Source organism: Bos javanicus, chromosome 4 (genome assembly GCF_032452875.1).
Source record: "Bos javanicus breed banteng chromosome 4, ARS-OSU_banteng_1.0, whole genome shotgun sequence".
NCBI lineage: Eukaryota > Metazoa > Chordata > Mammalia > Artiodactyla > Bovidae > Bos > Bos javanicus.
In genome coordinates, this window is record NC_083871.1 from 39,379,509 (window position 1) to 39,392,831 (window position 13,323).

Below are 13,323 nucleotides of genomic sequence, written 5' to 3' on the forward strand. Positions count from 1 at the left end.
AACCATGATTTCCGACTCTATCTTCACCTGGCTTTTCTCCTTCTCCCTGTATGTCTTTCCTTTGTGTGTCTCTTCTAAGAACACTTATCATTGGATTTAGGACCCATTCCGATAAATGCATAATCATTTAATTTTGACATCCTTATTTTAGTAGACTTTTTATTTCAAAGAAGACCACACTCTCTGGTTCTGGGATTAGGATACAATCATATCTTTTGACTGCTACCATGTAACTCACTATAATTCTAGTCTAGAATTCACAACATTGAAATGTTAATGATAATATATCTTCATTAGAATTACATGACTCCTTATACTACTTTGTTAATAAGTAGTATAATACTTATATTTGTAAAATATCTAAGTAGTAAATGAGAATTTCCTTCAATAAAATTTAAAATGTTTAAAGCAAGAAAGTGGTTCCCTGCTTTGTTTTAAATTTAATATATTTTAAATTTTATTTATGATCTTTTGACCCCTAATAAAAAATTCATCATTCTAGAGTTATTCTCCACTAGGGATTGGACCAAAAAAAAAACCAAAAAACCATATTTTCTGAGGAAAGGGCTTACCATTACCAAGGTTGTAGATGGAAAAATTATTCTGGGATTTATGAAAAACACTGGTATACTTACTGCCTTTATAACCCACAGTAGATATCAAAACTGAAAAATTATTCACACCTTGAAGGGATTCAGTTCAATTCAGTTCAGTCGTTCAGTCGTGTCCGACTCTTTGTGACCCCATGAATTGCAGCACGCCAGGCCTCCCTGTCCATCACCAACTCCTGGAGTTCACTCAGACTCACGTCCATCGAGTTGGTGATGCCATCCAGCCATCTCATCCTCTGGCGTCCCCTTCTCCTCCTGACCCCAATCCCTCCCAGCATCACAGTCTTTTCCAATGAGCCAACTCTTCGCATGAGGTGGCCAAAGTACTGGAGTTTGAGTTTTAGCATCATTCCTTCCAAAGAAATCCCAGGGCTGATCTCCTTCAGAATGGACTGGTTGGATCTCCTTGCAGTCCAAGGGACTCTCAAGGGTCTTCTCCAACACCACAGTTCAAAAGCATCAATTCTTTGGTGCTCAGCCTTCTTCACAGTCCAACTCTCACATCCATACATGACCACAGGAAAAACCATAGCCTTGACTAGACGGAACTTCGTTGGCAAAGTAACGTCTCTGCTTTTGAATATGCTATCTAGTTTGGTCATAACTTTCCTTCCAAGGAGTAAGCGTCTTTTAATTTCATGGTGCAGTCACCATCATGGCATCTGGTCCCATCACTTCATGGGAAATAGATGGGGGAAGCTTGGAGGGATAAGGAGAAAGAATTATAGGTTTAAAATGAAACAAATAAATAACCTCTGATCAATAATCATACCATTAGTAACCTCATAGAGTTCATATCTATTAAACATATTTTTCTGTCACATTGATTTAGCACTAAAATACTTATGCTAATTATATTGCAAAACTGTGCAATAATCCTTTGGGCTATAATGATGACGATTAAACTTACACCTTAAAATTTCTGTCTGCTTGTATAATCTAGTGATCATAGGCTTACATAGTCCTTATGATATGTCTGTTCAATTCCTTTGCAAAATTTCCTTAAAAATACTTTTTTAAATCTTAGTTTTAAAACATCAAGAATATATTACATATTTTCCTTCCTGTATTGAGAGCTTCATAAAACTTAGAAAACATACTTCACCTATTAGAAAAAGCAAAGAGCAATAACATTTTGCCTCACATCAGTGGTAATGTATTTCCTTCAAGACTCATGTGGACCTAAATGCTATGTCATAATTTTTGTCTCTTTTATTGTATTACATCTCCCTCTCTCTTTCCCTATCCTTTAAAATAATGCTTATGACAAATGCTAAATACATTTTGGCCAATTTTTCCTTCTATTATAAGAACATACTTTGATTTCAGGGGCTACTCCCAAATACCAATTCATATCAGGAGATATGTACACAAAGGAAAAAAAAAATGTAAGTTAATGAAATACAAGATAAAATACAATTTAAAATGTAAGAATACAGAAAGTTTGAAATGTGGTTTGAGACATTTGATGCACTTGTATGCTCAGGTTTGATTAGCATATCAGGCAAACTGAAGGGTTGATCTGTTTTTTAGAGCATGGATCAAGAAGCACCCAGGCGAAGGAGAATGACTCTTAGTTCAAAAGTGTGGGTCAAGTGTCTTTTCCTATACTACATCATTCGTATTTATGTCATCATGATGAATGCAATGTAACCTAACACTAATACTGTCTAAATCCAGCTGAAAAGTGGGCAATTGTATCACAATCTATTTGTTTTTACAGCCTACCACTCGACAGCACGACAAAAGTCAAGGGTTATCACCAATGGTCAGCAACATCCTATAATAATTCCATGTGAGCTAAGGAGGGCTTTTGTACATTTAAAAAAAAAAAAAAAGCAAATGTATCCCCAAACTGTAAAACCTGAAGCATTTTCTTCTGGAAACTTAATCTGGACATATTTTATTTCCTTTCATATATCATTAGCATAAGCTTAAAATTAGAGGAAAATACTTGTGGATGCTAAATTTTTTACCATAAACTTAAGAATGTAAGGTTAAAAAAAAGTGATAACCTGTGTGCTTTCTAAATGTATCCTTTGCACATAAATCAAACCGTATGCAAATAATCATTAAAGTAGGAAAATGACATGAATTCTGTTCATGCATATTAATAAATTCAGCTGAAAGAACATACTCTGTAATGTTATTTATTTTAAAAAGTGACATTGTTCAGTATAACCTTTTCCTTTTTAACAGAAGGTGACTCCTTTTCAATAGTCTGATCATCAGAATTAGATGATAAGTCAGAACAAGTTCTTCTGAGGTTAAACCAGAGGGCTTTTCCCCTCAGTTTTCATGAATCAGAAGTTTGTCTCCATTGCTTTTCTTAATCACCACACAATAAAAACAATAAAATTCGAAGGCAATAAGCAGGGTTTTATTTGCTTTTTTGAGCAAGCTTAAGGTGCTTCAGGTTTTCTGAAATGCCTACATGGTGCGCTAAGTAAGCTAGTTTTGAAAAGCTACTATGATTTATGGCTTCTCATGTTTACACTTGGTCTATATTTAATTACCAGTATCTGGATGTCAGTAAGTCATATATTTTTAAAGGATAAAACCAAACAAATCTAGGCTTCTTTAAGACATTTGTAAGAGTAGGTCTAATTAAAGCACATCCGTTACCAAAGTCACTTTACAACATTACTCTGAAGTACAATACCTCCTTATCATAAAAATTCATTTGGAGTCAAACATTTGCCTTCATCACAACAATGATCTAACAATGAATTAAATGAAAAATAATTACTACGATTAAGAGCAATCTTTTTCTGATAATTATAATGAAAACCTAACCAATAAGGAAGGCTGCCAAAATTAGATTTAAGTGGAACAAATGCATGTATACTTTTTTATCTTGAGATAAATTTATTTATTTTGAGATTTCTTGAAAACTGCCTTCTATCAATTATGTGGGATTTAGTTAGGCTAAATGAAGTTCAACGTTATATTTGCATTTTCCCTCTGATTCTCATAGAGCATATCTTGTTACTTAGAAAGGTTTTCCATAAGGGTGGGCTTGCAAAAGTTTGGAAAAGTATTCACATTTTTATAGTCATGGAAAATTTGTCATATGGCCAACGTTTAGCATATTTTCTTTACTCTGATATAACTTTATCCTGGAATTGCCTTCCTCCTTCCTGTCTTATCATATATAGATTTGCTTCATACAACTATACAGAGTTTATACAACTATACATACAGCTCTACAGTAAATCCACTAGGCTTTTGAATCTTTGAGCCTCAAAAAAGTATTGTTCTTACTCATATTTACTGAAAAATCAGTTCATTCTTATATAATATATGCTATTTTCATACAGTTTCCCTTTATTTGTATGTACGTATGGACAGGGAGGGGGAATAAACCTACTTGCTATTAGGAGGGCGCTCCAGAATCAAGCATTTTCTTCACCTTTCAGGAAACTTTGGTCATCTTGGGAGTCACTGATGCTGTGGACATATAAGCAAGGCAGAGGCCTGCTTGAGAGCTGGGCTTTCCAGAGACTAGAAATAAGAATTAAAGCACAAGAAAGTGTAGTTCAATCAATTAATCTTATTGATTATTTTTATATTATTAATTTTTTGAAATTCATACATAAATGAATGGAATAGTAAAATGAAACCCATATATGTATATTCTAATTTCAGTAATATATCTAATTATCTTACCTACTGTATCCCTCCAGATTATTTTCATGTGAATCTGAGATATTGTATCATTTCATCTATATGTATATCAATAAATTTCTAAAAAACACATACTCTTTAAACAAAAACATAACCATAATATAGTTATGACAACTAAAAGTGAATAATAATTCCTTACACTGCAGAATATTTTTATATAAGTTTTAGATGCTTGGGCCATATTGAGTCCGGTGCTATGCTAACTTCTCTATTTGAAACAGAATTTGGTTTTCTGAACAACACTTTGTAGCAGGTATTATTATTATGTCATTTTTTCACATTGAAATCTACATGAAATTAATTTCCCAAGGTAATGGTAGCAGAACAGGTTCAATTCCTGAAAACTTGTTCCAGTACCTTCTCACCTAGATCCATATAATTTAGTATTTCAGAGTAGCAGAATTATACCCAAATGTATATATCACGTTTTCATAAAATTCCACATGTATTTGAATATACATAAAAACATACTTTTCTTGTATCCTACAAATATCTATTTTTTCCCGTTCTTTCCTTTCCTTTCCTCTTTTTGATTGATAGTAAACATACTTGAGTATTACTCATAACTCAGAAATGCCTATCCTATATTCTATAAAAATATTCTATATTCTTAATAATGAATATACTAGAAGTTTCTATTTTATTTTCTATTAGTTTATGTATTTTTGTTGTTGTGGTTCAGTCACTAAGTTGTGTCCTACCTACTCTTTGCAACCCCAGGAACTGCAACTCACCAGGCGTCCCCGTTCTTCAATATACTATGCTCAAATTCATGTCCATTGAGTCAGTGACGTTATATAATCATATCATCCTCTGCCACCCTCTTCTTTGGCCTTCAGTCTTTCCCAGCATCAGGGTCTTTTCCAATGAATCGGCTCTTTGCATCAGATGGCCAAAATATTAGAGCATCAGTTTCAGCATCAGTCCTTCCAGGAAATATTCAGAGTTGATTTCCTTTAGGATTGACTGGTTTTATCTCCTTGCAGTCCAAGGGGCTTTCAAGAGTCTCCTCCAGCACCACAATTCAAAAGCATCAATTCCTCAGTGCTCAACATTCTTAATGGTCCAACTCTCATAACTGTACATGACTACTGGAAAAACAATAGCTTTGACTACATGGACCTTTGTCAAAAAATACTGTCTTTGCTTTTTAATATGTTGTCTACATTTGTCATAGCTTTCTTTCCAAGGAGCAAGTGTCTTTTAATTTCATGTCTGTAGTCATCATCCACAGCAATTTTGGAGCCCAAGAAAAGAAATTCTGTCACTGCTTCTACTTTTCCCCATCTATTTGCCATGAAGTGATGAGACTGGATGCTATACCTTAGCATATGCATACCTTAGCATATAATGCTTTTTTCATTTGCCTAAAATATTTCAGAAAGCAAAAGTATTAGAGAATATTTAAAATATATTTTGATATGCAATTCTACATTTTCAATTTTAAAGTAGGTTCCATAGTTAATTTCTGCATGATAAAACATAAAAAGCTTAACAGTTTTAGGACTTTGAAACTATAGGAACTATAAAATCAGGGAAAACACTAAAATCAGGGACTTGGCATATACAGAATGAGCACTGGCTGTAGCAAAAGAAACTCACTTACAAATGTATTGGTTTGAACTAAACTGTGACTGAACCTTGTTTAAAAGTTTATATGTGGTTGTGAGCACTCCTGGAAAGTTGATTACAACTGTTCTTTTTATTTTCATCTTGTGCTTCCCATTGTCCTGAGATGTGAGAGTAAGAATTGGTGAAATTAACCACTTCTGGGAAATTATTCCTACATATGGACTCCTTACTTCAGTTATTAGGGTAGTCTACTATGTGGAAGATATTCTACCAAGCTTTGCCATGGGTGTAAGGATGAATAAAGTTCTGTGTCCTCCAGTGGAGAGACTTAAATTCCCTATAGAGGAACCTTACGGGTTTCCTTACAGTAAAGAGTGGAGACTCAGAGCCTTTGCACGTGCAGTCCCCTCTGTCTTGCTGTGCTTAGTTGCTCAGTCATGTCCGACTGTTTGCAACCCCATGGACAGTAGCCCACCAGGCTCCTCTGTCCTTGGGGATTCTCCAGGCAAGAATACTGGAGTGGGTTGCCATGCCCTCCTTCAGGGGATCTTCCCAACCCAGGGATTGATCCTAGGTCTCCCTCATTGCAGGCAGTTTCTTTACCATCTGAGCTACCAGGGAAGCCCAAGAATACTGGATTGGGTAGCCTATCCCTTCTCCAGAGGATCTTCCTGACCCAGGAATTGAACCAGGGTCTCCTGAATTGCAGAGGGATTCTTTACCAGCTGAGGTACCAGGGAAGCCTCTCCCTCTGTCTTACATCACTTCATTCTCTCATCTTTTCTTGTGACTAGGATCTCAGTTCAAAATCACTTCATTGAGAAACCCCTGCCTCCCAAACAGTAGAGAAAAACTCTTTCCTATAGCACTATGTATCTTTTGTTTCAAGGTTTTGTTTATAATTTTATAGGCATTTCTGTTTTACTTATGTCTGTTTTCTGTCAATAGCCTATAAGCTCCACAATAGTCTGTTTGTATTCATTATTATAGGGTCAATATTTAACAGATATCTGGTAAGAACTCAATATTAATGTGGAATAGCCAGAATTTACTTTTCTTATTCCCTTTCTTCCTTCCTTTCTCTTTCTTTCTTTTTCCTTTTCCACATCCCTCCCTCTTTCTCTATCTCTTCCACAGCTTCCTCACTCTAAGAGATCAGTGAGAGATATTCATTCCTATAATCTGCAAGTTATTCCGAAAGCCTACCTACGAGGCTGTAATGGTGTGATTCTTAACCATGGCTGCATATTAGAATCACCTGGGGAGTTTTCAATAAATACCCATGCCTAGGCCCACCACAGACCAATTAAATCAGCATTTCTGGAGGTGGGACTCGGGCAGCATTTTTTAAAAGCTCCCTAGGTGATTCTAATGCATAGCCAGGGTTGTGAAACACACTCTAATGGATGAAATCTGAACACCCGAATGTTCGTGAACTAGATGAGCCATTATGTTTGGCCTAGGAAACTTCTAATTCTAATTAAATTATCCTTACTCATTCACTCATTCATATATACACTCAAAATTTATAATTTTAAACCATATGTTATTAAATCCTGTATTTGTTGTTCTAAATAGTGTATTTATTACTAGAACCAAAGATTTCTACTAGGAGTTGTAAAAGGCTATACAGTGTGGCTAGATACTTTCCAGAGTCTGATATTTTGAATGAACTCTTTCCTCACTTTGCTGATACCATGGGTTTTTTCAATTTAACCTCATACTTTTCTCTTTGCTTATCCTTTTACTGTACATATTACTTGAGTATACAGTAGACTTTCACACTGATTGTGCATGTGATAATGCAGTCATTGTTTTTGCAAGAAAACCTGTGACCCTCTCCTGTGAAATAGGCACATCCATGCAAAAAAAAAAAAAAAAAATCTTTGCTCTAAAAACTGAAGGGTAGCCTTTTTGATAGCTATGGCCTCTAGGGGACAGTGGTTAGAGACGTTGCAAAAAGAGAAGCTGAAGAGGTGTTGGGGGTGGGCAGGAAGGGCAGAAATATTTAAAAAGAGACATGGTGAAATCAGGAAGCTTTTTCTTCAAAGGGCAGTTACTGCTGGAGCAACTGAATCATCCTCCCAGTATTGTCTGTCCTAGTTACAGTGAACAGGAAGTGAAAGTTCAGTGTTGGTTACTGTCAATTACCATCCACATAAACAGACACAGGAAGATCAAGTCATGTTATTTAGCCTTATTGCCCTTGGATGTTTTGATAAACATGTTAGCTATTTAGTCAATATAAATACTAAACTTATATACCCCAAGGCAAAATTTTATAGTTTTTCTTTTGAATTTCTGTCTTTTAAAAGCTTTCTCTTTTCCCATGCATTTTCTTCTGAATTCATCAGAGCCCTTTGCCTCTCCTTACCTTCTGCTTATGGGAGGGAAGGTCTCATCATCCAGGCCCCTCATAAAGGTAAACTTGGTGCCAGGGAGTAATCCCCTTGGGTCACTAATGTATATTCACACATCTGAGAATGCTGTTAAGAAGCTTCTGAAGTGGAATGCGATTCCAGCCATAGCAATTACATACTGCTCATATTTCCTAGTTTAGACTCCAGGGAGTTCAACCACTGCCTATTAGCAAGCTGACGATGGAAGGAAGTGCTGTAAATCTCACAACAATGATAAAGCTGAAGCTCCTGGAAGAAGTGGGAAAGAGTGAATTGCAATTAAAAAACAGAACCGTGAACCTTGGCCTTTTAAAAGAACACCCACAGTAAGTTAATGAAGAACACGAGAGGATAAACTAAACTGTAAACATTTCTTATATCTCTTTTCAGTTATCATCTGGGTTGTAAGCAGAATGAAAGAGGAAACTAAACATCAAGAATCCAAATTAGTCTGTAAGATACATCTAATTCTCAAACAAATACCATATCACTTTGAACTTTTTAGAATATTTGGTTTACATATAATTTGGCCACTCCTGTTAAGACAAAGAGGCAAAGAGTTTACAGCTCCTATCACATGTGTGTGTGTTAGTTGCTTGTTCGTGTCTGACTCTTTGTGACCCCATGGACTGTAGCCCTCCAGACTCCTCTGTCCATGGGGATTCTCCAGGCATGAATACTGGAGTGAATTGCCATTCCCTTCTCCAGGGGATCTTTCTGACCCAGGAATCAAACCCAGGTCTTCGGCATCACAGGCAGATTCTTTACCATCCATCCACCATACTTTCACTCCTTTTATGTTCTCTACATTTTTAACGGTGAGTAAGAGAGTTTTAAAATATTTTTATAGGATCTGAATGTCATGGGACCATGGTATTTTTCAGCCATGGATGAAACTGATGGCTTCTTTTTCAGCTTCAGCTTTCAGTGTCATTTGATGGTCCTGAACTCCCCTGTCAAGTGAGGCCTGTGTGTCATTCTGTGCTTGATGGCACTGTGATAACCAAATCTTGATATTTTACTTACAAAGCCACCATTCAGAGTGTATTCGTTGGCCTAATTTTCTTTACCCTTTGCACTCAGCTGACTGTTGTGTCCACTGTTTATCCTTTATCTCCCCTCCCCCCAAGGCAATCCATCTTTTTCTTCCTCCCCTGTTCCTCTTCCTCACCCTAGTTTCTCTCCCTCCCCACTCTTCTCAAATTAAGTCTGACTGACAATATTTTATTAGTTTTCAAGTGTACTCCATAGCAAGACAATATTTTTGTACATGACATGGGTACCATTAAAAAACACTTAAAAATAAATAGCTCTCCAAATACAAGTTGACCTTAATTGTTATCGGAAAATGTACTAAATCTCATGCATAGTTTACTAAATGTAGTAGGTTGCATATTAAGCTTTATAACAATTTAAGAGGTTTCATTTCTGTGCTCACTAGACAGCTATGAACACTGATATTGAGAAAAATTATGTAGTTCACTGGTGAGTTCAGTGGTAAATCCACAAACACAAAATAACAAACTAGGAATGGGGGCCCAGTTCTGTCTGACTCCACTGACTCCAGAGTTCATGTGTTTAATTTCACCTGGTGTTTCCTACTGTGAATCTAACTAGGATCTATTGGAGGGAGGTGGAGATAGGAATTTAAAGACCCGAAAGGAAGTATCAAATCACAGACACTTTAACTAGAAATGTTGGATTTTTAAAATGGCACTATGGTGCCATCATCTCTTCCCATTGCTTAAACATAGCAAATTAAAATTTTGGAATATGACATATGGTCAGTTTCCTGACCATACTCTATATAATGGCTTCATTGATTAATAACTAGTCAGAAATCTACCCTGTGTGGAATGAAGGGAGGGCATTTTGATACTTAGGAGGAAGGATAGGGAGAGGGAGATATAATATAATAATAAAAAAAAAGATGTAAGAATGATGAAGAAGAATACCTAGTTTACACTTTCCATGGTGATTTTGCATATATTATCTTGTTTTACATTCATGGTTTGAGGAGTATGATCCACTCTCTATTAAAGCCATGGGACACTTAAAAATAAGAAAAAACAAAAATTGCCATATACCACAAAACTGTAGAGCATTATTATCCTTTTGCTTGACATAAAAGAGGTATGACATTTTTAAGTATTTTGCTTTTTTTAATTGTTAATGTCTCACAGTACCATTGCCAAGTCTATAAAAATGATACCTATGTACCTTATTGTCAAATGTACCCAAAACAATAACATTAGACGAGATAGGACCATCCTAAGTAAGTATAGCTATCAATAGTCCATTTTGAAATGGGAGAAAAATAGAACTATAAATTTATGAATATGTTTGTAAAGCATTCTCTCTAAGGTGTATAATTTAATCATTTTTACAGTTTAAATATCTTGACTTTGTATGGCATTGATAGCAGGTGAAAGGTTAATCTGTAAAATTCACAGTTCCCCAAAACTTAGGAAGTACCAATGAAGAACACATTTTTAACACGTGGAAGACCCTACCTACTAAACATAATCATTTTGTTTTCCTGCAAATACATTTAGCATTGCGTTGCAAATGAGCTTACAACATTTTTTGACCAAATCTTTCGAGCCATTGGCTTTAAGTAGAATACATGACTGCTCCTTTCTATATAATGGAAAGTCCTATTCCACTGCCAGCAATCAAGATAATTTTGGGAAAATTTGAGGAACCATATTTTACAATGTAAATACCAACTTAATTTTCTTGGGCTCCAAAATCACTGCAGATGGTGACTGCAGCCATGAAATTAAAAGACACTTATAATTTGCTTCTTCAAAGAAAAGCTATGAGAAACCTAGACAGTGTATCAAAAAGCAGACACATCACTTTGCTGACAAAGGTCCATCTATCAAAGCTATGTTTTTTTCAGTAGTCATGTATAGATGTGAGAGTTGGACAATAAAGAAGGCTGAGTGCCAAAGAATTGATACTTTTGAACTGTGATGTTGGAGAAGACTCTTGAGAGTCCCTTGGACTGCAAGGAGATCAAACTAGTCAATCCTAAAGGAAATCAACTCACTATTCATTGGAAGGACTGATGTTGAAGTTGAAGCTCCAATATTTTGGCCATCTGATGCAAAGAGCCAACTTATTGGAAAAGATCCTGATGCTGGGAAAGATTGAAGGCAGGAGAAGGAGACAACAGAGGATGAGATGGTTGGATGGCATCCCTGACTCGATGCACATGAGTTTGACAAACTCTGGGAGATGGTGAAGGACAAGGCAAAGACTGAAGGACTGAACAACAACAACAAAAAATTTTACTAATTTATTTACTCTGTCTCAAAAAACCAGTGAGGACAGATGAACTTCCCAAATAGTCTAGATTCTGTGTAAGTTAAATATATGCAATTTCATTTCTTAATTTTTTTTTCTTTTTCTTTTTTTTTTCTTTAATAGAAAATTATTTAATTAGTATACATGTGTTCCCCATCCTGAACCCTCCTCCCTCCTCCCTCCCCACACCATCCCTCTGGGTCGTCCCAGTGCACCAGCCCCAAGCATCCAGCATCGTGCATTGAACCTGGACTGGCATCTCGTTTCATACATGACGTTTCACATGTTTCAATGCCAAGACAGCAAAAGAGACACTGATGTATAGAACAGTCTTATGGACTCTGTGGGAGAGGGAGAGGGTGGGAAGATTTGGGAGAATGGCATTGAAACATTTCTTAATTTTAAATGACACCTTAGAATTAGAGAAAAGGAATGTTATCAGAAAGTTTTTCAGAGAGAACTTTTTAAAGACATTGTTTTGTATTGGCCTATAGCTGATTTAAAATGTTGCAATAGTTTCTGGTGAACAGCGGAGGGACTCATCCATATGTATACATGTATACATTCTCCCCTCAAATCCCCTACCAGGAACTTTTTATTAATTAGACCAAAAATAAAGTTTAGATAGATTTTAGTGGGTTCCTTGAGACCAACTCCTATAAGTACATAAAATGCTCAAAAAACCTCCAAACCCTCCAATTGACAATACTATGTGCATCACATATGTGTATATTCAACAGTTTTCTGTAAATGAATTATTCAATGTGCATATCACATGATATTAGTTGATTTTGCTGTTCAGTCTCTCAGTCATGTCCGACTCTGTGACCCCATGAACTGCAGCATGCCAGTCTTCCCTGTCCTCCACTGGTTGGTTGACATATTTAAGAATAGTTCCAAAGAGCCATGTTAGATAACACTAGTGGTAAAGCATTGCAGACTCTGGAGCCAGCATGTCCAGACTGCCTAAGTTCATATCCAGGATTTATGTAGTCCTTAACTTTTTATAATTTAGCTTTATCTATAAAATAGTTTGTCAGTAGTACCTACTTCATAGATTCACTGAGCTTCCCTGGTGGCTCAGACAGTGAACAATCTGGACTGAAGGAGCTAATGTTTGTAAAGAGCTGTAACAGTGCCTGGCACCCAAGAAGGACCGTGTAAGTGTTGTCTATTGTCCTTTCCCCCTTTATCGTTTTTATAGATCTATTTCTCATATCTGGGCAGCTTTTATTTTCTGAAAGGTTGATAAAATTTAGGGGTAAATGTGGAATCTTTACAATATATTTACTAGAAAACAGTATAAATAAACATGTGGTAGTTGCCCTCATGTTCCTTAGAATTTAGTGAGTAAAATGGGAAAAAATAGAACTTATGAATATATGATTAAATTTGAAAGGATTGAAAACCAGTAAACTATGATAAATGATATGAAATAGCAGTGAAGAATCAATGGCAAAACAAATTGATTGCCTCCTGGAGTTAACTAAAACAGCCAAGAAGACTTAATGGAAAGAAACAAAGCATACTTATTTTTAAGTATTTTCATGAAATAAAATTAAATAATATTGCTAAGAGTTTAAAATTTAAACATACATACATACTATCGAACTTAATGCCCATTTAAATCTATTTTCTGTTGCACACACTTGGATATTTATTAAACACATACAATTTAGATCTTGCTTTTTCACTTGTTATTTTTGTTAAATATGCTCTGTCAAGTTCCTATAAAGGTTCAT

The 13,323-nt window shown here is 35.7% G+C and overlaps 1 long non-coding RNA gene across 1 annotated transcript; it reads right to left on the bottom strand.

The window, feature by feature from the left end:
- Window positions 1-1,172: 1,172 nt before the first annotated feature.
- LOC133246787 (uncharacterized) lies at window positions 1,173-8,561 on the bottom strand. The gene is made up of 4 exons (XR_009736176.1): window positions 8,245-8,561; window positions 5,033-5,665; window positions 3,982-4,115; window positions 1,173-1,310 (listed from the first exon to the last, which is right to left on the bottom strand). It is a non-coding gene; the product is annotated as an uncharacterized LOC133246787 (long non-coding RNA).
- Window positions 8,562-13,323: the final 4,762 nt, after the last annotated feature.